Genomic DNA, 26,992 nt, shown 5'->3' with positions numbered 1-26,992 from the left:
TATATTCAAATTGAAACCATAACTTGATACCATTTCACACCCACCAGATTTGTAAAAACTTGAATGTCTGACAAAGTTAGGTGTAAGACAGTAAGACTTTTATTTACTACTGGTAGAACTCTAAATTGGAACAAATATTTTTAAAACTATTTAGCATTACCTGGTAAAGTTGAATATGTTCATATCCTGTGACTTAGCAATTCTACCCAACACTAAAATATTGCAAATAATTAATAGCAACATAGTTAATTTGGGTATATTAAGTTTCTTCAGAACAGTAGTTCTCAAACCTTTGCATGCATCATCATCCCCTGGAAGGATTTATTGAAACGCAGATCCCTGGGCCTATCTCAGTTTCTGCCAACAGCTCTGGGATGGGGACCCTAGGACTAGCATCTCTAACAAGATCCTAGGTGATGCTAATGCTACTGAGAGCTGAAAGAAGAGCCACAGTTTGAGATCTACAGCTCCAAAGTAATGTGCGGTCCCAAACACAAAAGTGTAGTAAAAAAAATTTTTTTTTTTTTGCTTAAGAGATCTCCTGTGATATCTCAAGGAGAAATATTGTCGCTGGGAAACAAACACAAAACAGAAAAAAAAAATAAGTAGGTTTACTCCAAAAAGGAGTGTGCCTCAAAAGAATTGATAGTCTTTTTGTTTTTTATTGTTTTTAACTTGCAATAGATGCTCAGGTTAAGTTATTTGCTTTATAGTCCTAGAATCTGAAAATAGACAATAATATTTTATCAACTGCAACAAATTAATCAATCATTTTCTAATTGGGAGTCTTTTCTTCCATCATTTCTAGTTTCTCACTAATCTATACACTGCTTTTTATAGAATAGTGAGTAAATTATGCAAGAGATCTAATTATACTTATGTTTCAGAAAGCAAGATGGGTAAACCAGGGACTTAAATAGCAAGAAATGAATTTCTGATTTTAATTTACTTTCTCTCAACCTCAAGAAGAAGAAGAAAATTCCATTTACAATTTTTATTCAAAAATCCAGTATAGACTAACAAACTCTAAACAATTCATTTCAAACACAATTGTTTTGCAATTCCCAAAGATATTTCCCCTGGGATTTTCCATGACAGCTTTAAAATCATAAAATTATATAAAAATTGTTCCGGACATATAATGTTTGACCAGATTTTTCATTTTATGTTATGGCATCATCAAGCAATATCATTAGAACCTAATAACCATCTATGACTAATAAAAGAAAACACATGTATATTCAAAAAAAATACATGTTTTTTAGCAATAATAATGTTATCAAAAAATAGGAAACTTCATACATATAAGCTTTTCTTGTGTCTCAATGCAAACAAATTTATATGAAATGCTAGTAGCTAGTCAATTTAAAATTATTGTAATAATTATCAGCTATAGCTAATTTCCACTAAAAAGATAAAATTATATGAGGTTCTATGAACAAATAGTAATTGCAATAATGGTTAATAGTGTCATAACTGAGAAAATGATTTCATGCTATTAAATCAATGAGGAAAGAGATAAGCCTGAATAAATATATGAGAGTTGGTAAATAGTGAATAAGACGGAGGCAAAATCTTAAAAAGAAATTCAAGGAATTGTTTAGCTAAGGACATTTCTCCATAGACTTAACAATGATACCAGTGAATAAAATCCTATCATGAAAAGCCAAGATATGCCCCATACTGCATAACCTAGAATGCGCTGATTCACACCTCTAAAGCTGAAGTGGTTGTATTGTAAAATAGGAACAGTTGAGTAGGCTTTCTCATCCAAAATTTTATGTACACCACAAAGATGTCTAGGTTAGGAGGAAAGAGAAAGCCAAACTCCATCCCTGGTCTTCTTAGATGGCCTTGTCTCCTGCATCCAACCAGAGGGGCTACCTTTTGCTATTTCACACAAAGGCACTATATATACTAGTGCCGGCTCTGTTAATAAAACTTATCCTACCCTGTTGTTTTAGAAATTAAAAAAAGAGTGGACTGATGGTTACCAAAGGCTGGGAAGGGAAGGAGGAGCGGGGAATGAAGAGAAGTTTGTTAATGGATACAAAAATACCGTTAGATAGAAGGAATAAGTTCTAATATTTAATATTAGGGAGATTATAATTAATAATAATTTATTGTATATTTCAAAATAGCTAGAAGAAAAGAATGAATGTTCCCAGAACAAATAAAAGATACAGGTTTCAGGTCATGGATATGTTAATTACCCCGATATAATCATTACATATTATAAACATATATCAAAATATCACACATACCTCAAAAATATGTGCAACTGTTATATATCAATAAATATCAAGTCTTAACATGATCAAACTTTAAAAATACTAAAGGAGGTAAAGTATGGCAAACAATTTAATGTAGTGAGTAGCACACAGAAAGTACTTAATAAAGGTTAGCCATTATTGAAATGTCAGCTTTCATTAAGATCCGAGGATTAGCTCTATGAAAATACCATTACAGAGAGAAGAATTTTTAAGATGGCTAGTTAAAGAAATTGTACTCTATCTGGGAACATCTTGACTTTCTGGATCATTGTGGTATGGGATGCATGACTGTATACATTGGTGAAAACTTAATTTGCATCCTTAACCTTGGTGAATGTTACTATAAATTATACCTCAATGAAACTGATTTTTTTTAATAAAATAAACCTGGTGGAGTTTTCCTGAGATTTTTTTGTGCCTCACAAAAAGATAAAGCAACCTAAAATCTGTCCCTTTTGTAATCCTGACATATCTTCTGCTTCCTACCTTGATCATGTTCACTCACATTAGGACTTAAGTTTATGGACATTTGGCAGCCATTTTGTGACCAGGAGGTAAGAAACCTAGACAGGGAACAGGGGAATTACAGAGAGGATGGAGGAGGGAAAAAGACATAAAGCACCTGGGTTCTATTGCTATAGTGAGCTGTCAAAGCAACCTTCCTATACTTTTGTTATTCCAACAGGCAATGCTGTTAGATTTGAGCATGCTATGACTCGAGTGTGTAGTCTTCCTGATGCTCTGCTCCCTCAATGGCAGATGCTTCTCCTGGCTACATCTAGTGGGCCATCTTTATTCAGTCTTAAAAAGGACAATTTTATATTTAATTTTATTTTCAAATAAGATTCCACACCACCAAATACTGCATAAAATGATAGGAATATAGTAGGTATTTGTAAACACTTGTCTTTGAAACTAACACTATTTATCATCTATCTTGGAAGTGGGTAACATGGTAAACACAGAATGTTAAACTTATGTTTAGTGCTTAAGTAAAAACATTGGATATGAAATTATTAACATTAAAATCATTCTCTTTTTGTTTTTTTGTTTGTTTGTTTTGAGACAGAGTCTCACTCTGTTGCCCAGGCTGGAGTGCAGTGGTGTGATCTCAGTTCACTGCAACCTTTGCCTCCTGGGTCCAAGCCATTCTCCTGCCTCAGTTTTCTAAGTAGCTGGGATTACAGGTGTGCACCACCATGCCTGGCTAATTTTTGTATTTTTTAGTAGAGACGGGTTTCGCCATGTTGGCCAGGTTGGTCTTGAACTCCTGACTTCAAGTGATCCGCCCTCCTCGACCTCCCAAAGTGCTGAGATTACAGGCGTGAGCTATCATGACCAGCCTAAAGTCTATTTTTAAATTAATGTATTACATCTTATAATTAACAGAATTCAAAACTTGTAAAATGGTGATCATCCAAGTAAGCCAATGGGTTTCTCCAAGGCCTGTAACTAAATTTAATATGCATCATTGTATATTTTAACTATTCAAAGGATTTAAAAAGTATAATTTCTCATATTTGCTTTAAGAACTGCATGAGACAGTTATTAGCATACCCTGTGACATGAGAATATACTGAAGCTATAAATAATAACCAGGCTGTCCAAAATCTCAGCTATCTACCTGTCTCTCTAGAGACAGAGCTGTGGAAATAGGATTATTACATCATTCTAAGGAAGGTCATGTCTTCAATAAAACACAAGTGACACAAAACTATTGGCTGCCAATAAGTTGAAATTAATCTATGAGTTAGAGTGCATGATCCCTTAAATAATTTCAATTCTTAAAACCTACATCATTTTTTACCATAAAATACGATTAAAATGAATGTGTAAATAGAAATGGAAAACAGAAAAGCAATTGTATATACTCAAGGTGATAATAATGAAAAATTCAAAAGTCAAGTCACAAATTTCTATATTCATAGTCCTGTTATTAATTAAACTGGTAAAAGTTTAATGTTAAAGTACATATATACCTACAAGCATTACTGATGAAAACTGTGAAACAGTGGTGATGTGTTCCAATATAAATATCTACTATTCTCCTCATGTGGAATAATTATTGTTCAAAAATAAAACTAACCAAAACAACTATAAAAATAACAAAATGCCTATATTAAGTTTTTACTCTCTCCTTAAATTCTACCATTACTTCATCCTCCTCAATAGAGTACCCTATATATAAAATCTATTTTCTTTCCACCACTAGTTCTAAAACTAAGAACTACCACTCTTCCCTTCTTCTCTCTCTTTTTTTTTTCCTTTTTTTTTTGAGATAGAGTTTCACTCTTTCACCCAGTTGGAGTGCAGTGGTGTGACCTCCACTTTGGCTCACTGCAACCTCTGCCTCCTGGGTTGAAGTGATTCTCCTGTCTGAGTCTCCCGAGTATCTGGGACTACTGGTGCACACCACCACACTTGGCTAATTTTTGTATTTTTAGTAGAGACAGCATTTCACCATGTTGGTCAAGCTGGTGTCAAACTCCTGACCTCAAATGATCCAGCCGCCTTGGCCTCCCAAAGTGCTGGGATTATAGGTGTGAGCCACCACACCCAGCCCCACTCTTCCCTAAGAAGAGACTTAAGGTTGTGTTTACTCTATGTCTCTCTACTGGAACCTTCTCCTCCACCTAAAGTTGTCTCCTAATCTACCTACCCTGAGGTCCCATCACTCTCAAGTCTTCTTTGGCTTTCTGTGTCTCTGCCTCCCTCTCTTTCTCCGCCATTGGAGATCTTAAAAGAGTAGCTCATACTTGCTCTTTCCCCTAGATTGCTCACTCACTCTTATTCCACAGTAATCTGTTCAAACTACCATGCCCATCTCTTTCTTTGAAGATTCCTAATGGCTCCCTCACCAAAAGATTCTAGAGCTATTTTTCCATTCTCATTCTTTTAATTCCCTATGTAACCATTCATAGTCTTGTCAACTTATCTTCCAGAACTCCTTTTTCCCATGGGACCATTATTTTCCTAGGTGTATGATCTAACTTAGGTCCTCTTGCTGCTCCTTCACTAAATGTGAGTTTCCCCACAGCAGTACCCTGATCCTCCTCTCTACTCTTTCTATTTCTCTATCTACCCCTTTAGTATTCTTGGTATGTTAATTCAGCCTCATGAAATTAAATATCATCACTATGTAGAAGTCTCCAGGATACATACCTCATCTCTCTTCTCAGACCAGACCTTCCTTCCAAATTCTAGTCTCTTTCATGGCCTATCACCCTTTCCCTCACACATTGGAGGTGTTCATGGTTTTGGTTAATGGTACTGCCATTCTTGCAGGTTTGAACTCTGAAAAAACAGCTTCCTCTCCTTTGCTTCCCATTTATGCTTAGATTTAGAATCCACTCCTCTGATTTATACCCAAACCCTAATTCAGACCATCACTATTTCAGGGAGGCAGTGCAGCACAGACATTAGTAATGTAGGAACTTCACGCAGAATGCCCAGGTTCCATATCTTACAAGAGAACAGAGCCAGTGGAAGCAGTAATGATGAGCCCACTAGAACAGAAGGTGCAACATTCATGGCCAATTCCTGAAGCTTAGAACGGACAAAGGACAAGATGATCAGTAGAGTCAGTTCTTACTAAAACAGGAGATTATAAAAGACACTAAGAAAAGTGTTTTAATGATTCCTGTTCACATCAATGCAAAGGAAAAAAAGGGGAGAAGAGATGGAAGAGGAGACACATATTCTATTGTTTGAGGTTCAGAATGAACACCATTTTTGTTGTCTTTTTCATTAGCACTCATGGTATTTGCATTAACCATAATTTCTCTCCCCAGAACCTAGCCCATATATAACAAGAATTCAAACATCTGTTGAATGAACATTAACAAACAGCAACTATTTATTAAGCACCTATCAGGTACTAGGCACAGAGACGCTCAATTCACATATTTTAGAAATTATGTAATCCTAGTTAGATGAGGAAAATGAGACTCCAGTGATTTTAATATTCTTTTCAGTGCCCCACAGTTTGTAAAGGATTGGGTCAGAAGTAAAATCCAAATCTATCCAACCTGAAAGTTCCTACCCTTTTCCCTGTGTCATTCTTCACCAACACTAAAAGGCATTTTGAGAAGTCCTCCCAAGATTTGTCTGGCTCTAATGCTTGCATGAAATTTCTCCATGAAAAGTAAATCTATAAAATCTATAAAAGTTATTGACTAGGGAGAGAATTAAATTTAAGCTATTTTTATTCATTTCATTTGTACAAAGGAAAATAAAAGGTGTTGTATAAGTGAGTGAATAAAAAGAGGGTGGGAAAATGATGAGAAATTGAGAGCCTCTAAGATTCCGAACTCAACATATTTTACCATTTTACTCAAGGCCAGCCCTGAACTATCATTTCCAAATATCCTAGACATAAGACCTATCTGAAAGAGCCAGCAGTCTTCATTAAATATAGATGAACAGAAAAGCAAGATCTAAGAATGGAATACCCAAGTTCTACTTGCTCAAAGCAAAAACTTGGAGAAAAACAATGGAAGACCATGATTTTTCCTCTGACCTGTGACATAATTCTGCATTCATGCACCTTGCATCCTAAGAATTTAAGATCAATATGTTGAAATTTATCATTGTCCTAAGCAGCTAATGTGAATTCTTCAAACCAATCATCTCCTTCAACTACAATACTTCATGCAGAAAATAAAACTAAAGTATAGTGGTTCTCTTTGGCCTAAAGCCCCATAATGTATTAACTATGCATTTGAGCAAGTAATTTATTCTCTCTATATCTCAGTTTTCTTCTCTGTAAAATATTGGTAATGATACGACTCATCATAATCAAATGATTTGTTAAATGTAGTGATAGAAAAGTGTCTGGCACATGGTAAATACTGAAATGTTAATTATCATTATTCCCCCCCTAGAAATTTCCATGAGGGAAGAGATGTTAGTCTGTTTTATATATCGCTATCTCCCTTTGAGCCTATAAAGAGCCTATCATATAGTAGGTATCAACCAATCAGTCAATGAGTGAATTTTAAGAAATGAAAGACATTTTTTGCCTGAGATCTCTAACACTGTAAGCAAAAATGAAGTTGCCTTTGTAATTAGCCAGTCAGCCAAATGCTTCTACTCTCACTCTACCAGATTACTAAGTACTGCTTTAAAGTTCTCTGGGGTAACAATTCTCTGTTTTCATAATGAAAAGTGTTGAAGGCAGTTTGGGCCCACCTCCTCATTCACCCTCTTGGTGCTTAATATCTCCCATCTGTTCAAGTTGATCGCGTCAGCTACAGTATCTAGGGAAAGAAAACACCATTTTCATCTGGGGTTCTGACTTTTATGAGGCAATGCTGGAGGTACTAAAATAATATTAACTAATGAAAATGAAGCCATCATCATTACTTGCTTATTGATCCCTCTATCCCTAACTGGCCAGGTGTTTGATGGGCAGTCACTTCACGGCTCAAACCCCACTGTCGGGAAACTCTTACAATGAATACAAATGGGACTTTACCTGCCTTGTGGGGTAATGCAGCAAGCAATTAACAAATGTTCATAAAGTACTTGGAAAGAGATAATAGCACTATATAACCGCTATAGATTATTGCATCATGAAGCTTAAAATTATAATCGACTCTAAGGTGGATTAATTGGAAAGGTAACAAAAACTTTCTCAAAAAGAGCCTCCTTTCGAAGGAGTATCAAAAAGGGCTGGTTCTGCTGTGTCTGATAAATCAGTATCAGACCCTTTAGCCTTCACTCACACTCCTCAAGAAATAGTAATAATAAGTAGCTTCATGGTTGTGAATGAACAGAGTGGAAAATGAATACTGACAAAAATAAATAAAATCATCTCCAATCCAGAAGTAAGGCAGAGATACAATTAGAGATACCTGGCATGGAACTGGGTTACAACTTGAGGCTGCCACAAAGACTATTTTTATGCAAGTCACAGACAGAACAACACAGAAGCCAGTATGCACATCAGTAAAGAGAATGCACACTAGTGCTGACTTCTCCCAAATGTACACCTCCAATCTCAACCACTCATTCCCAGTATCCTGCTTATCGTCTCCATTTTCACAATAATGAGCACTTCAAATTCAATATGTCCAAAATCAGACTCCTGATCTTTCCCCAAAAAGAGCCCCCAGTCCTCTTGTTCTCTGTAAATAACAACTCTATCCTTCCGTTTGCTCCAGCCTAAAATCTTGGACTCATTGTTAACCTTTCTCTTTATCTTACATCCTTCATCCAAACTGACAGTAAAATCTGTTGGCTTTATTTTCTAAATGTATCCAAAAGCAGACTTCTTACCACCTTTACTGCTGCTATTCTGGTCCAGCCCACCATCTCCTCTTGCCTGGATTACTGAAATAGTCTCCTAATTGGTCTCTCTACTTCTTCCTTTCCTCTCTTTTAGTGTATTTGTAGGAAGTCAAATCATGACATTCTAGTGCTCACAATCCTGAAATCATTTTTCATTCACTCTGACCAAAAGCCAAAGAGTCTTCCTAAGGGCTAAGAACCTACATGATCTGACCCTTCATCTCTGAGCTCATCTCCTACAACTCCTCCTTCCTCTCCCCACACTCTAGCCACACTGGCCCCGCTACTGGCCCTAGACAGAATTAGGCATGTATTTGCCTCAGGGACTTTACACTTGCTATTTCTAATTTCCCTAGATATTCACATTGGCTTGCTGCCTGGCCTCCTTCCCATCTATCCTTACAAGTGACCAACTTAGGAAGAACTTCCCAAGCTTATCTTTCTCCTGTCTAAAATTGCAGGCCTCATTTCCACGCTGATTGTCCCTTTATCCCTTCTCTGCAATCTTTCTTCTGAGTACTTATCACCATGCGGCATTACTTGTTTATACATTTACTTCATCCCCCCCTTATTTGAATATACTCTATAAGAGGGCAATCATTTTTGCCAATTTCTTTTTGTTGTTGTTTTTCACCACGATTTCTCCATATCCTAGACCAGTGTCTGACATATAGCATACACTGAATAAATATTGTTAATTCTTTTTTGCCATTGTACTGGTCCTTGAAATCCCAAGTGCCAGAGTTATTGCATTAATCATCTGTGCGAAAGAATCTCACAGCACCATCAAGTAAAGACGCCAGCAATGTGGTCGACCCACTCTCAGACACCTGAATATAAAACTTCTAGGCATGCAGATATTAAAGAGTAAAATTGGAATTTAATTTTTTCCATAGTTATTAATACCGAATACTAGCCCTCCAGTCATAAAAAGCAACGCTGACTTTTACTCATGGATCAAGCTGAAGGGGAGGAAATCAAACCAAGATGCACATTTCAAACTCTGGCACCGTCCCTTGGATATAAGAGACAGTTTTGTTGAACAGCTAAAACAATGTTTTTAATGTGTAAATTCCGAAAGAAAATTAAAACTGGCAGCTACTTGATGTTTAGAAAAGGAAAAAACCTCCTGTTCAGCCATCACTAAGATCCAGAGCTGCAGTAATTCCCTCTAATAAAATAATTTATGATTTTCTTGGAGTTGAAAAAAGGATGGGGCACCTGAGCCTCTGATTTATTAAAAATGCATTTCAGGCACTTTTTAAAAACTGCATCTTTATTTCAGTTTTACAGTTCCTCTGTCAAAGCAAATAATAATAGTAAGTCCTTTACAGGAATGTAAAGGCCACACAAGGAGGAAAGACAGATATGCTAAATTAAAAAGAGAAAGGGGTGAGCTTCTGGAATCATCTTGGAGAGCCCTCAGGTGTGACCACAGTGGCCTTCTCTGACCATCCAATCTGAAGTGTTCCCCCAGCATCTCCCAATCACTCCATTTTAATTGTTGACAGAGAACTCACCTGTTTCTTCCTATGTATTACCTGTCCTCGACTCTAGGGGTCCCAAAGACAAGGACCTGTCTCTTCGGTTTGCCAGTGTCCTCACTGTGGCAGGAATGACACCCAGCAAACAGCAGCCGCCGAATACAAATTTGCTGAATGAATAAATAAATGCATTAAACATTTGATTTTTTCACTCTTGTACTATACCCAAGTAGGAGATATGATTTCAACTCCTGCCAATTAATGAATTAATCTGAACAGCTAAGAAGATTTGAGAGAAACACATGCTTTTGTAAGATCTAAGTTCTCCACATAAAATTTAGTGCCATATAAAAGAGAGTCCTGTTAAGTGTAAGCTCATCCCTGCTGCCCTCCCCTGCTCCCAATACAATAAATGAAATGTACATTTCTGTTGGCTCCTATTTGCTGGTGACATTTAGTTTTAATTCAAACTAGTCTTCATAAATTCTGGTACTCTGCACAACATCTTAAATGGCTTTATTCTTTATTCAAAATCATCCCTCTCACTCCCAGAATTGTAGTAAATAGATCTTCTAAAGGGGAAATAAAACTATTTCAACAACAGGCCTATTTCAGCAGTTTTTCAAAAGCTATTTTTTTCATTCCCTTGGTGAGAGTTTTCGTTTTATGCTTGGAAAGTTGTGTTATATATACATGTATTTTAGTTCAAATGGATGTGGCGCTTTTGTTGTTGTTATTGTTGATTTCAGCTTTTCTATTTTCCACTTCAGTATGTCTACAAAAGCAAAACTTCATATTTCTTTTATTCCTCCATTTGTGAGTCTCTGTTATTGAACCCATGTTCTCCTTTAAGGAAAGAATACTCAAGATACTCTGATTTATATTTTCCCCAATGGGAAAAAAATTGAACTTATAGATCAGAATATTTAAAGCACATAATAATCTCAAATAAGCTTTGATTTCTCTACACAGCTTTTTAGGAGTGACTTATATGCATAAAAACCTTTTCTAACTTTTTCTTCTCATATACTGTAAATATCAACCCAGAGTCCTCAGAATTATAATCTAGGTAGAGACAATTCCATGCTATTTCTACAATGCCAGGAGGGATTACTATAAGTGGAGGTGAAGGGAATATTTCAAGAGCATGGTTCTTTTTCTCCGGTAATCAACGGCTTCAGTACCACCAATCCCTCTCTCCAGCCCAAAGCCCCACAGTAACTCTAAGCATTCAGAGTATTAAAACTTAAGGTTTAAATTAATCCTAAGGAAATAGAACTGTACACAAAATGTGAATACATGAAGGTTTATCACATTATTCTATTATACCAGTAAAAATATATAAAAACATGTACCCATGTTGAAGAAAAAAAAAGACTGGAATGAATGAAATAAAACGATTTAACACCATGATACATATCTCTGAATGGAGAAATTATCAATTTTCCTTATTTTCCTCTTTTTACTTTGTATTTCTAACTTTGTGCAATCAGCTTGTATCACATTAAATATCAATTTTTAAATGTTTTTTAAAAAATTTTAACAACACAAAAGAGTCATCTGATCAAAACTATTTCCTTTTTAAAATGTTGTGTCTGTTTTGCATTACATAATTTTTTAAAAAAGGAAAAAAAAGTTGTGTCTCATCAGATTACAAAGAATAGGGTGTCAACCTGAGAGATTGATTAATCTGAGAGATATTGAGGGTTCCTGTATCACGTAGTGAAAAACACACCCCAAAAGGCCAACTACCAACAAGTTAGTGGATAAGAAAAAAAAAAAAGGAAGACGAAAAAGAGGGAGAATGCTTCTCCAAGGCTGGAGACCTTACTTTTTATAACCTTCACCCATTGTTTTGTTTTTCCTTTTTTCTTTGAAGTCTATGGATTATGTGTGATTTCTGACCAATTAAGGGTCAGCATGATCAACGACTGTTTTTAAAGCCAAATCTTTCAACAGATGAGCATCAACTCAAAAGTTTTCTTTACAAGCATTAGAAAAATCTGGGTCCCGATCAGGGCTCCCCGAGCGCCACCCGAGCGCTAAGTCCGCACAGCCCACCCGATCCGCCCAATCCTCACCGCCTGCCTGCAGGCCATGGATGCCATCAGGAAGATGCAGACGCTAAAGCTGGGCAAGAAGAACGCCATCGACCTCCCCGAGCAGACCAAAGCCAACAAGAAGCGAGCTGAGGACCACTGCAAGCAGCTGGAGGAGAAGCAGAGGAAGCTGAAGGGGATGAGGATGAGGTAGAAGAGTATTCTGAATCCATGAAGGAGGCCCAGGAGAAACTGCAGTGGGCCGAGCAGGTCAACGATGCTGAGGTGCATGTGGCCTCCCTAAACTGCCGCTCTCAACAGGTAGAGGAGAAGCCAGCCGGGGCCCAGGAGCGCCTGGCCACAGCCCCGAGCAAGCTAGAAGAGACTGAGAAGGCAGCCAATGAGAGCCAGAGAGGAATAAAGGTCACAAAAACCCGGCAGTGAAGGAGTAGGAGAAGATGGAGCGGCAGGAGGTTCAGTTGAAGGAGGCCACGTGCATCGCTGAGAATTCAGACCAGAGATACAAGGAGGTGGCCAGGAAGCTGCCGATCCTGGAAGCAGACCTGGAGCACTCAGAAGAGAAAGCTGAGGGGGCGGAGAACCGAGTCAGACAGCTGGAGGAGAAACTTCAAACCATGGACCAGACCCTCAAGTCCCTGATGGCCTCAAGAAGGAGTATTCCACAAAAGAAGATAAATGTGGAGAAATAAAACTGCTGGAGGAGAAGTTGAAGGAGGCTGAGACCAGAGCAGAGTTTGTCGAAAAGTCTGTGGCAAAGTTGGAGAAGACCACCAATGACCTGGAAGAGACGCTGGCCAGTGCCAAGGAGGAGAACGTGGAGATTCAGCAGACCTTGGACCAGACCCTGAGGGAACCCAACAAACCTATGAGGGCCGGCCCCGCCCCCAGCCAAGCTATAGTCACCGCCCCAACCGAATAAAACTGACGTTACCAGCAACACACACACACACACACACACACACACACACACAAACACACACACAAAAACCTTCACCCCATGCTTTCTTTTCCCTTATTTTTACTTATTCTTTACTAAAAATATGGATCAGTTCTACTAACACATTAACTGTGTTCAATTTTGTTTCTTTTCTATCCTATCTACAGATATGTCTGTGTGAGTTAGTTGTAAAGATGTTAAAAGATTTTCCATTCTACCGTCTATTAATTTTATAGGTGAGACTCTTATTTAAAACAATTGTATGTTTTAATTCAAAGGAAAAAAAGTAATTCTGTGAGGTTTTGACTAGAGATCTCTTTCCACCAAAGTATAAACCCTAAAAGCAAATACAGCTATAAAAATTAATTACACCAAATTGCTTGAGCAAGGTAAACAGCAAACCCAGGGCCAAGTGTTAAAACTTGAGAGAGTCAATTACCAAGCTATCTAGTAAAAGCCTCCAAAAAATCGATAATCCTCCAGCCTGACTTTTATGATGACATTAGAAATAGCATTTAACTTTTTTATATAAAGAACAATCTCATGGAAAGCTGGTCTATGCTAATCTTTTAAACCTATTACCAACATTTTATGCATCATAATCCTAGCTAAACCAGAATACATACATGCATATATATATATAATATATATGTATATATTTAGGTTCTCTCAACAACAGCACTTTCTAAAAGGGTCCCTGCCAGGCAGTAACACTATTCATTTACTAAATATTGCCTGGGGACCCAGACATGCATGACTCATTAACACAGATGGAAGTTTCACGTTATATCTCAGGTCCGTGGAACAAATGGAGTGACCCCATTATTGCTTCTTCTCCTTTCATATCTATTTAACGTGGATTGTAAAGAAAATTTGATCTTCCATGCTTTACTCCACTGCCAAATGCGATTAGATTCATACTTTTAGAGTTTGTTTCTCCTTTGAACCCAGGTATCATTTATCCTCAGGAGGATATAGGTAGAGAAAAATCCGAACCTTAAGCAATTGTCCTAAAAACAGTTCTTGATTAGCCTCTTGTTATTTCTTAATAGTTTTTTGGTGAAATTTCAAGTAAAAAGAAAAGTTGATGCTCAGAAAAGTTGTTACATAGCCTATAAATGTGTACCCTGATAACACCAAACATTGCATATTCTCGTACAAGAGGGGACAATTATTTTACAACAGAGTAGTCTATCAACTTTCTTTTTCTAGTATTGCTATTACTCATTTAAATAATAAAGTCAACCTAAGGCTATGTAAACAATTAAATAAGAGACGCTTGTTTCTAAACCTGTAACAATATGATGAAATAAATTACAGCCTATCCAACCAAGAGATTATATCAAAGCCATTGACTATGATGACATAGGTCTCTATTTATTGTCCAGGAAAGATACTTAGGACATATGACCAATTAAAAAATAAACAACAGGTCAATATGGTATGTAATCCAATTTTGTTCCTCTGTGTGTGTGTTAGAATGCAGCACCAAAGAACAAAGAATACACACCAAAGCTTATCAGTGGTTAGCTGTAGGTGGAAAGACTGCAAGTGGCGCATTACCTTCTTTTCACCTGTTAATGTTTTCTGTAACCACAAAGGTAAGTCCTGCTAAAAACCTTGGGTAAAATGTTATAAAGAGAGAGGGAGAATGAAAACTTCAGAGACAGATAAACCAGCTTGTCCTTCACTTTGATATTAGACACATAGATGCTACTTCACATAAATGATAAATTCATTGATTTGGGTTAAGACTCAAGAATTTAACAATCAATTTGCAACTACCAGGATACAGACAGTTAAACCTAAGAAAACCAGAGTGTCTTTGCCATTTTTTGTCCTGTGGTGCAGACTAGTTCAATTTCCTTACTCACATGTCCTCCATTAATTGCCTTTTCAATGGATTACTAATAAGTTTTTGATGTTAAGCAAACATCAATGCTCCTATTAAAGTGAGACCAAACACTGTGACTATTTGTTTAATAACACAGTCTGAATGAAGGACGAAGTTCAATTAGCACTGGAACTGATACAGGCTTCATTAGGAAGGAGAGGCAATTAACAAGTGGAAGGCTGCAGGAGGCACTGATGTGCACATCACGCAGCAAGCGGAAAAGGACAAGCAGCACAGAGTTTCTTTGAAAAAACTGTAACCTGAAGACTTCAGACAGAAAGAATGATCATTAGCACAAAATTAAGCACCCTAATAGGGTGATCCTTATCCAGCTAACTCCAGAAGAAATATGAGGCCAAATCACATAATCTAACTAAACTGCAGGGTGTCAGGACAATTGGAAGGAACAGGAATTATCTAGCAGATAGAACTTCACTTAGCAGAAAATTTGGTTCATAGACACTGTTCCATGGATGCTACTGAGCACTCTTTTGAGAGTCAGAGGACCCACCTGTACCATTAACTAGTTGTGCAACCTTGAATGAGTCACCCAACCTGTATAGTAAGCTGTTTCCCTTTTTGTAGAAAATTAGGAAAATAAACAAATGAGCTCTCCTAGTTCAAAATTCCATAATTTTTTATTCTAATTACATTCTTATCCTAGTTATCCAGGAGATAATGGAAATCATAAATTGCTTTGTCATTAACAATAATCATATGATTTTCTCAAATGGAATGTGGTAAGGTTGAACAGAAACTTCATAATATTTTAAAGATACATATGGACAAAAATTTTATGACCAAAACCCCAGGATTTCTCTGATTTATTCTGATTTCAATATACATCCTCAATACTTTAAATCAATATGATAAGACAGATTTTTTTTTAAATCTTTTCTTTACAGTGTTGAGTGTTTACAACACGGTGCCAGATATTTGGAAAGAAATAAGTGTGACTGAAGAGTGAAGAGGGGACTCTTTCTTTCATCTAATAAATGGTTTAATGACAACTCAGTCACACCCCAAGGTCACTCTTGAAATCACAGCCTTGTGAAGTGGCCCACGAGAATCAGACCAGCTGCTAGTGTCTCCTTCTCTTCCAGAGCTCCCAGGAGAGAGAGAAAGCCAGCCAGCCTTCCACAGTAGAAGCAGCAGACAAGAACACAGAAGCATTCTGAAGAAGGGCATGAGAATACTAAAATAAAATAGGCAAGGATATAAGATGGAGGACAGGAATCACAAAGGATTTCAAAAGGAAAAATAAGTAAGCAATTTCACTTCTAGAAATTTATTCTCCAGAAATATTTATTCAATTGGGTAAAGATTCACTCAACACTTATTCAACAAATAAGATGTGATAGCATTTGAACAGAGACCTAAAAAAGAAACGAAAAAGTCAGTTAAGCAAATATGGGGGAAGGGTGGCTCAAAGGATTGTAGGCAATGGGAACAGCAAATGCAAAGACCTTAAGGAGAAATTATGCTTATTATATTTAAGGAATAGCAGAGATTTTAATGTGGCTAGTGTAACGTGAATACAGGGGAGAGCAATAGAGGTCAAGTTTGGAAAAGTAGTAGGATGCTGGCTCAGGGAGGGCCTTAAAGACCATGGCATGCACTTTGACCATTAGTAACTTAGATGGAGAGTCTTTGAACATAGCGATTTTTATCTAATTGAGTTTTAAGAGATCACTCTTGGCTGCTATTTGAAAGTAGAAAAACAAGATCCAGGGTAATGACGATAGTTCAGATAAGAGGTAATGGATTGGATGATAGTGAGAAGAGGTGATGAGAAATGGCCAAAATGACCAATGTCTGCATATATTTAAAAATAGAATCAGTGGGATATGCTGGTGGATTATATGTGGATGTTAGAGAAAGAGAGGCAGCAAGAGCAATATCAAGATTAAGTCTGAACTGGAGAAAAATGAAATTGACATTCATAGAGATGATAAAGTCTAGGATATTCATTTCCATATAGTTTCCTATATTCCCATGAATATAATCTAAATGGCCATGAATAGTGGAATGACTAAAGAAATGATGCTTCATCTATACTATGGAACCAATAAATTAAGGCAGAACCACTCATCCTTTCATGGAAAGACATGCATAACATATGAACGAATCAGTCATGAGTTACAGAAAAATGTTTACTGTGATGTTAATATATATTTCATATCTACATCTATATAATTAGAAATAATATGCAACAAACTTATTTTTTAATTAAGACAGGATCTCCCTGTGTTGCCCAGGCTGATTTCAAACTCCTGAGCTCAAGTGATCTTCCTGAGCCTCCTGAGTAGCTGAGACTGTAGATGCATACCACCGTCCCTGGCTAAAAACAAACTTAATAATTGTCATCTCTGGGTAAATTGGTAGGTGGAGGAGGGACTTTCATTCTCAACTTGTATTTTACCATTGTTCGAGGTTTTTAAAATTCAGTGATTTTATTATTGCTTTTTAACATTTAGGTTGTGCTATTTTGTAATTAAAAAGTTGTCTTCTTGTTAAATAAACATAAACAAGACTGCCTAGCCAGTGGAGAGGTATAGGATTGTAGCTAAGGCCTGAGATTTTGAAGTCAGACTCTAAATTCAAATACTGGCTCTACTGCTTATTGGCTATGTGGCCAAGAGAAAATTGCTTTACTTCTTTGTGCCTCAGTTATTCTTCTTTCAAATGGGATAACAGTAGTGCCTGTCTGAAAATATAGTTGTGAGGATTAAATAGGATGATCATAAGGTTCTTTAAACAGTGACTGGCACATAGAATACACTAAGCAGAAATGTTATCAATAATACTCCACCATGAAATAAACCAACATAAATTATAGAGTGATTTATTTTTATAGATGAAAAAATATGCATATATGGTTAGAGGACGTGTGCAAAGTTGGTGGGTTGAGATAGGAGAAAAAATGGTAATCCAGGAAGCATAATTTGATAGCTTAAGAGATCAACAGAATGAGATAATGTTGAATTTTTTTAAAAAAAGAGTCTTTGGCCGGGCGTGGTGGCTCACACCTGTAATCCCATCACTTTGGGAGGCCGAGGCGGGTGGATCATGAGGTCAAGAGATCGAGACCATCCTGGTCAACATGGTGAAACCTCGTCTCTATTAAAAATACAAAAAATTAGCTGGGCATGGTGGCGCGTGCCTGTAATCCCAGCTACTCAGGAGGCTGAGGCAGGAGAATTGCCTGAACCCAGGAAGCGGAGGTTGCGGTGAGCCGAGATCGCGCCATTGCACTCCAGCCTGGGTAACAAGAGTGAAACTCCGTCTCAAAAAAAAAAGGAGTCTTCATGGAGACAAAAGATATGCATATGCCAGTTCAGAATATCAGACTGATTACTTTTTAAAGGGACCTGATCTTTTCTGAAATGTTACTCTTATGATTGCGGCTAATGTTTTAGTACTCTTTACCATATATGCCAGAACAGACGGTGGCCCAGAATATGAGTCCTCCATTATCTCAATAAAAAGATTCCCAAAACGTTTTTTAGTTAATTTCAGTATATTAATTTTTACTTAAAGACAAAAAGTTAAATATTTTCCTTTAAGATTCATTTTTTGTACATTTCTATATGTGAGTGTATTTAAAATCACATCTTGTATGAAGTACATTAATTTAGACATAGTTCAGACATATTATTTTTACCACTCTCACAATACTTGGAATAATTTTCTAGGAATTCTTCACATGTGTCTTCATCATCATGTCATGATCATCTCTGGATCCACATTTTGAGTTGTTGAACAGTCTTCTAGCACTCATATTCTTCTTATATCTAAGTTGTTTGAAATTGTGTGTGATGCAACTGGTAGCAATATTGCCTCCTGCCTCAAGTACTTGTCAGCATTACATAGGGGCATTTACTCTTCTCTTCATCCTATAGAAGTACATACTAATCTCCACAACCCAAACACACAGAATTTTTCTTTTTAAAGGCTCTTTAAAGATTTTGTTTACAGTGACATGCAATACTTGAAGTAATAAGGTGAAATCTCCAGGAACATTTACTAATTATTTCTTACTTTTGGGGGGCTTCTTTCCTGAACCTATCATGGCAGATGATCTCTTTAGATATGGAAAACTCATATTCACTGAGGTCATTAGGGTTTATGTGGTTTTATGTGCTATTTTATCTCTTATGAGAGATTCCATAATAACTTTTAGTAAAAGCCACCCCATCTTCTGGAGGATGATATTTTGGGGAAAAGATAGCTCTTCTTATGTTGAGGTGCCAATCAGGCAGTATGCTAAGCTTCTTATCACATAATGTCTTTTATAAATGTCAAGATATTTCTTGAGGTAGTTAATATTATTGTTGCATTGTCCATATGTGAAAACTGAGGCAGCTAAGTAACTCGCCCAGGATCACAGTGCTAAAGAGTGATGAAGTGAGGACTTGAAAATCCAAAGCCTTAGGCTCTCTGCCATGACTTTTTATAGTACTACCAGTAAAGCTATTGGCAAAGCATCCCACTTTGAAGAAAGGGTGAGAACAAAAGAGAAGGGTCCAGAAAAAAGCATGTATCTTTTCATCATAAAAGATGAAGAATTCAACAAGAGAGGGAAATATGGTCAAAGCTGGAGAGTATTTTTAAATCAACATAATTATAAATCTTCATGGACCAAGGAAAGAGCAATCTTTCAGAGACAAAGAGGCACAGCTATTTCAAGATATATTTCTATAGATGGCATTATAGAACCACGGAGAGTTAAGTTGAGTAAGATTTTTCTAAAAATGCAACTTGTTAGGGCCTAGAAGTATTACTTAAGAAAACATTAGAACTTAGCCTTTCTGGTTTCTTAAAACAGAAAGTAAAGTGTTGGCCAAGGGAAGTGTGATGTTTCCTATGACTAGAATTCCTACATAACAACAGTCTGACATCATCGGGTAGAAGTCATGGTGGACAGTCAGCTGTGTGTAAATAAAAGAAGGAGCTAAAGTCAACAGTCACTTCAAGAAAATATTAAGCTCCCTTGTTTAATCAGCTATGTTTTGTGGAACATGCTGGATTATTTAATGTATGTACCTTGAGAATGAAATATCTTTTGCAGCAACTTGGACAGAGCTGGAGGTCAGTATGCTAAGTGAAGTAGCTCAAGAATGAAAAACCAAAAACCATGTCTTCTCACTCATAAGAGGGAGCTGAGTTATGTGTATGAAAAGACATAGGGTGGTAAAATGGACTTTAGAGACTCAGAAGGGTGAAGGAAGGAGGAGGATAGGGATAAAAAAAAACTACACATTAGGTACAATGTACACTACTCGAGTGACAGGTGCACTAAAATCTCAGAATTCACCACTATATAATTTATCCATGTAACAAAAAAATACCACTGTACCCCAAAAGCTATTGAAATAAATTTTTTTAATGAAATTTATATGAATACCATGAGTACTCATTATGTGACTAGAACCTGGTTAAACATTTCACATTTATAAATAATGGTCTCTGTCTGGCCAGGTACAGTGGCTCATGCCTGTAATTCCAGCACTTTGGGAGGCCAAGTTGGGTGGATCATAAGGTCAGGAGTTCAAGACCAGCCTGGCCAACATGGTGAAATGCTGTCTCTACTAAAAATACAAAAATTAGCTGGGTGTGGTGACAGGTGCCTGTCATCGCAGCTACTTGGGAGGCTGAGGCAGGAGAATTGCTTTAACCCAGGAGGCGGAGGTTGTAGTGAGCTGAGATTGGGCCACTGCACTCCAGCCTCGGCAGCAGAGCAAGACTCTGCCTCAAAAAAAAACAAAGATCTCTGTCCTCAATCTATTTAAAATTTAAGAGTAGTTATCTTTGGATGCTGGAATTATGTTGATTTTTATTTTTTCTTTTGGACTACATTTTCCAGCTATATCAACACAAATTCATCTCAGGAATAGATGAAATGACACACTGCTTTTTTTAACAAAAGTTAGTTATTTCATTCATATCATTAAGTGCTGTCTATTTTTATGAAACTTTATAATACAATTGTGTCTGGAAAACAATACACTACTTATTCAATATTAAATGGTTCCTATTTAGCTAATTTATTGTTACCAAAATGCAATATGTAATTGAGTGCCAAATGAACATCAGACAGAGTCACGAATGCAGAGGAGAGATCATTCTGCCTAGACTGGTCAGGCATACATTGACAGAAGCTTCATGTTTCCATGAGTGAAGAGGAAGCAGGAGCGAGCACAGGCAACCAGTGTCAAAGGGCCGTGAAAAAGTAAGTTCAAAACATAGAACTTAAAATAGGAGCAACCAAGGTGTGGTGAGTAAACAGTAAAGAGGATCAAGAGTGTTCCTTGACCCAAATCCAAGGTCATCAAAGCCTTGCCCTTTTAAGTTTTTTCCATTTTAATATTTGAACATCCACTTCTTAGACAAAAAGAAAGGCTATCCTCCTTCCTCCTGTGGCTCATGGTCTGGCTATTCTCACTCCATTCCTTTTCACCTGCAAGTCTTCTAAGAATTGGTTAGCCCATTTACCCTTCCAAGTATGGAAGTAATAGGTAACCACATCTAGCTAAAAAGCAATGAAGATATTTCTCTGTTTCAGGTGGTATAGTGGAAAGAACATGAGATGAGATGCTCTCATGGAGTGGATGAGAAATCAGACATAAGTTCCAGTCCTGTTTTGTTTACTTTACTTATATTTCAGAGTCACAGTCTTTCATCTGTAAAATGGAGTGGTTATAACATGGTTGGTAAAAAATCAATTTAGAAAACAGTAAAACCTATAGGGTGTTTAACATAGCTGGCATATAGTTGGAACCCAAATAAGAAAAAAAAAAAAATGGTTTTGAAAATTAAGGCAAAGAAGAAAAGGAGGAAAGGAATGAATTAAAGTAAATGGAGACTTTCTTTTTTCTTGGCAACCCTTATTTGCTGAGGGCCAAAAACAAATGATTCACAAGGAAACCAAAGGAAAAAATGTGTTTGTAAAGCTGATCTATCCTAAATTTCAGTATGTCTAAATATTTTCAGCGGTAGATCTCTGCAGTATTTCATAACTTGAAATTTTGAAAATGTTCATGTAATCCCTTACACAGAATCAGTAACACCCATACTAATTTAATTTCACTGTTATCTTTTAGTGTAAGAACTCTATTCCCTTATATTTAATGATATGGAAGTACTTGTATGTCCTTCACATTTTTTTATTATGGGTTAAAACTTTGCCTCAAAAAACAAACTTTTCATCATACATATACTGTATCAGCCAATATACAAAACTGCTGGTAGTCATACATCCATTTACTTTTTTCATTCATTCATTTGTTCATACAACCCACATTTATTGAACAATTTCTGGATCAGGAACTATCTTAGCTCCCACAGCTGTAACAATGAGCAAAAGAGATGCAGGCCTTGCCCCTCTTTGGGCTTGTAGTCCAGTGGAATCACACATCACTCAGTGAGGATACATAAAGGACCATGCACCCAACACCTGGCACACCAGACTGCACAAGGCACTTTATTGCATCCTCATTTAACCCCACAGCAGCCAAGTGAAGTAGGACTCCTGTTATTCCCCCAAATTTACAAGCAAGGACCACAAAACTCAGAGCTTAAATAACTTCTCTAATGTAACCATAAGGTCAGCTCTAGCCAAAACAATTAAGGTAACTGTGATGAAGCTGATCCAAGATACTGTCTTAGTCTCCTCTTACCACACACAGTCCCTGACTGGCTTTTATCTGTTCTCCTTAAATTCCACTGTATGAAGGATTATCCATTCAGCCAAATTGGTGTTCATTAAAATTTTAATCCAATGAGGAATATTTCCCTAAAGTTCAGTCATTCTCAAATGAGAGCAGCATTAGAACAGTCTGGATGGCTTTATTACAACACAGCTTGCTGTGCTCCACACCAACATCTTATCCAACAGGTCTGGGGTGGGGTCTCAGAATGTACATTTCTAACAAGTTCCCCAGGGATTCTGACACTACTAGCTCAGGAACCACATCTTGAGAATCACTGCTCTAAACTATTCAAAATAAAAGAGTATGTTGAGCTTCTAACCTATCTAATATTAAGAGTTCAAAGTCAACAACAAAAATCTATAAAACTCTTCTTGTAACCCAATTAAAAAACGGGCACCGGGATAGCCAGAGCATGTGAGAGAAGTTTGTTGCTTTAACCATTTTACAGGTAAAACAGATGAGATTCAAAAAGTTGTGCAGTTCTTGGTTATAGAACCAGGCTGGGCACGGTGACTCATGCCTATAATTCCAGCACTTTGGAGGGCCAAGGCAGGGTTCACTAGAGATCAGTTTGAGACCAGCCTGGTCAACATGGTGAAACCCCATCTCTACTAAAAATACAAAAAAAAAAAAAAAATTAGCCAGGCATGGTGGCAGGCACCTGTAATCCCAGATACTCCAGAGGCTGAGGCAGAAGAATGGTTTGAACCTGGGAGGTGGAGGTTGCAGTGAGCCGAGATCGTGCCCCTACACTCCAGGCTGGGCAACAGAATCAGCCTCTGTCTCAAAAAAAAAAAAAAAAAAACCAGTGACAAAGCTGAGGCCTTCAGTCACAGGCTGTGTGATATATAGAACAAATATACTCCTAACTCCTATGCCAGAACTTCCCATGTAGAGAGCAGTGAATAAACTACACATGACAGATAGCGCTCCCTTTAGTGCCCATGATGAGGCGAATAGAGTGGGAGACGGGATGATCTGGACCCCACGAAAAGCCTCTTTCATACTAAGTCCAATTAAATCTCTTGGGCTTCTCTTCTGCTCTCCTCCAGGTCTACGGTTTGCAATATTTGGGTTTGATCTAAAATAGGGCTCCCAAGAATCTGCATTTCACCTATGTACATTGAATTCTGAGAAGAGTTAGACAGTTGTTACTGCCGCAGGGAAATATTAGCCATGTTCAAAACAATCCTCGCTATTGTTCCTCCTTAAAATCTTCTCACTAGGCACGAAGTGTCTGGGTCAACATCAAAGCCTGGGAGAGAGTAACTTGCCCTCCATCACTCAATTTTCCAAATGATCAATAAGCTCTGCAAATCAGACTGGTATTGGGTTAGCAGATCTTTAATCTCCTAGATGATCTGAACTAGAAAGATGGCCCAGGCTCAAGCCAATACTAAATTAATTTCCCTCAAAATCTGCCTTTCATAAATCCAGCCATCTCTGATTTTCAATAAATGCAACCTAGCTTCCTCCAGAGTATCAACCTCCCCTGAAACAGTTCTATTACTCACTGAATCTGAATCTGCTCAGACTTAAGTCTATACGCAAAAGTGAACAGAACAAGGAAAAGGGAAAATTGAACAGTACGTGTTAGAGATTAAGAAAATTTTTCTACTCATCTCAGGTATTCATTGACCAGACACCTGCCACACATGCTTGTGCTGTGCTAGAACCTGAAATCCCAAAGGACTGCAAAATCATGGCCTCCACCCTCACGGAGCTTACAATCCAGCCGGAGTCTACTAATCAGCAAAAGAGGAGAATGATTGCCTTGTTTATGTATATATGGATACAGAATACAACTTTTTAAAAGTTGGAAAAAATGACATTAAAGTAATAATATCAATGGATTTAGCATCTCCTCTTTAGCAAGGAAGTGCCGTGTACTTTGCCTAAACAGCATACTAAATCAAATGCCCAACGTTTCCTGTCTAGATGAGATTCTAGATCAGATTCAGATCTGATCAAACCACATCCTGTTTTGCCCAAAAATCTCTTCCCTACAGAAAACAAACAAACAAACAAACAAAAAACTATGATATCTAAGTCCCCCCATTGCTCATCCCCTCCTTTTGGTAATGCTGTTTTTCCTGATTCTTTTAGAAAGACAGCTGCCCCTTGGAAGATTTATTTCTTAAGCCAGGAGTTCTCAGACTTAGGTAAGTGTTAAGAATTTCTTAAAGCACTTTTAAAAGTGCAGATTCCTGAGTCTTTCCCTTAAAATTCTGAGTCAGTTGTCTAGAATAAGATTTAGAAATTTTCATTTTTAACAAACACTTTTTGTGTTCCATTCTTCTGATGCCAGACATCAAGCTTCACATACCGTGTTTCACTGGTTATTCAAAACAGGAAAATTAAATAATTTCCCTAAACTTACACAGCAAGAAAATGGCAGAGTCAGGGTCTTACCAGAGCTTGCCGACCCCCAAACCCAAGGACAGCCCACGGTTGGTAAGTGGAATGCCAGAGGCAATTGAACTCAAAACTAATACGATTTAAGGGAAAATAAAAAAGAAGGTTTAGATTCAGAGAAGGAAAAGGTGAGCAACAAAATTAGAAGGGGCTCGGAAACAGATTTTGCCAGCATCTCAATTTTGCCTAGGGCCAATTCCACTCACGCTAAGGCCAGCAGAAGTGTATCAGCATAAATAAGGTAAAGCAATTTCTATAAATGTGTCAGAAAAAAACTTAGTTTTACATGCAATTAATTGCAAAGACATTTCTTAATGGCAGCCTCCTCTTGCCTTTCCAAATTAATGAGTCAGAAAAGCACGGCTCTCACTAGCATCTTTAAAAGTGGGCAAACCCCCTCCTGGGCTCCCATTAAAACAGAACACAAGGACCTTCAGCTAAATACTGAAATGTCCTCCATTTTAGAAAGTCATCTTGATGCTGGGGGGAAAAAAAAACATACAAATGTCTTCCTCAAATCCCTTTTGTTCCCAGAAGAAAAAGGAAGGTAGGGAACAAGATGAAGATGTGTCATCCTGGGTGATGTGTTTTGCAACCTGGGGTACTTAACTCATTTGATAGATGGTTTTTTCTGCGAAGAAAAATGTCATTTTTATTAATGAATAAAAAGTTATGCAAGTAAAGAGGATGAGGGTAGAGAAAAAACTAAAACTATCACATACAAGGAAGCATATTCAACAACAACATTTTCAAGTTCTTGCTGATTGTTTTTACTCCAGGGGTGTGTGTGTGTGTGGCATATATTGGAGAGGAACTAATATTGAAATAATTTTCTTTTTATAACATCCAAGCTTTGAATAGACTAGGTCTGGTGTGCTCCAGCTACCCCTAAATTAAACTCCAAATTAAAGGCCAGGGTGGCTACCTGGAGGTTTGCATTCTGCAGAGCCTTGCCTTTTAAATGAACCAACAAGGGCCCACCTGTGTTTGTTACATGTCCCTTGGATAATTAATGCTGGTAATAACACCTAAGTGTTAGCATAGAAAGCACCTGGAATGCGACTTGCTGTACACATTCTAATCACATCAGCCACCGAACTCTCCAAATGACCTTCTTCAAAACAATGACTGTCTTTGAAACCACAGAAGCCAACTAGAAGGAAGCTTTATCCCAGGGTTTAGTTGTAGCTGAGCAGTTTCTAAAGCTAGAGTGGCACCAAGTGGTCAGAAATGGAAATAAGCTGCCAGTTTAAACTCGCATCCTCTGGCCAGGCTGCTGTGTATCGACCCAACTCTGCCCCCAGGCAGCCAGAGAATACAATCCATCTCCTGAGAGAAGGGCACTGACACTGCTCGGGAGAAAACAGAGTCCCAGACACCCCTTGCACCTTAAAGGCGATTCTGAAATGCACATAAGTCCTAAATGTTTCTAAATTTTGAGAAGGCTTACACGTTAAATACAAGAAAGAGAGGATGCAATAGGGATCAACCTCTTCTACACCATTGTTTATAATATCGACATCATATTTTCTATTTTCAGCAGTCTGTCTGTGTCATTGTGTCCCACAAAAGATGGTGAGAAATACTGTCTCCATGTTACAGGTTAGAAAGGAGGGCAGAGTGATAAGGATGACAGGGTGATGCCAGTCAGCAAACAGAATGAGGGCTCTGGCTTTGCATAGTCTCTTGTTAACTGCTAAACCAATATCTCCTGTTGTCTGTTACCTTTTCATGTCCCCAACCGTTTTGTTTCTGTCTCACACAGTCTCTCCCTAGACCGGCGTCACTACTACATATTCTGATTTTTTTATAGTTTTCTTGCTTTTTTCTTCCTGTTTTTCCCCCTAATGGCTTAGACTCAAATAACTTGGGTGGCTTCAAAGACCAGGTTCAGAAAGTGTTTCTCCCTCCTGTGGTTTCATATAA

The 26,992-nt window shown here is 37.5% G+C and overlaps 1 long non-coding RNA gene and 1 pseudogene across 1 annotated transcript in view; one reads left to right on the top strand and one right to left on the bottom strand.

Annotated features, from left to right (window-relative positions):
• Positions 1–26,992, bottom strand: part of LOC135275094 (uncharacterized) — a 75,624-nt gene that overhangs the window by 8,400 nt on the left and 40,232 nt on the right. Inside the window, exon 3 of the long non-coding RNA XR_010342798.1 lies at positions 10,085–10,218. This is a non-coding gene — a long non-coding RNA (uncharacterized LOC135275094). The remainder of the gene's footprint in view (positions 1–10,084; positions 10,219–26,992) is intronic.
• Positions 12,146–13,027, top strand: LOC105723131 (tropomyosin beta chain-like; annotated as a pseudogene).

The sequence above is a fragment of the Aotus nancymaae genome, unplaced genomic scaffold (genome assembly GCF_030222135.1).
Source record: "Aotus nancymaae isolate 86718 unplaced genomic scaffold, 86718_ANA_hifiasm-v0.15.2.pri h1tg000015l_0, whole genome shotgun sequence".
In the NCBI taxonomy this organism is placed as follows: Eukaryota; Metazoa; Chordata; class Mammalia; order Primates; family Aotidae; genus Aotus; species Aotus nancymaae.
This window is presented reverse-complemented; position numbering and strand designations above follow the sequence as displayed.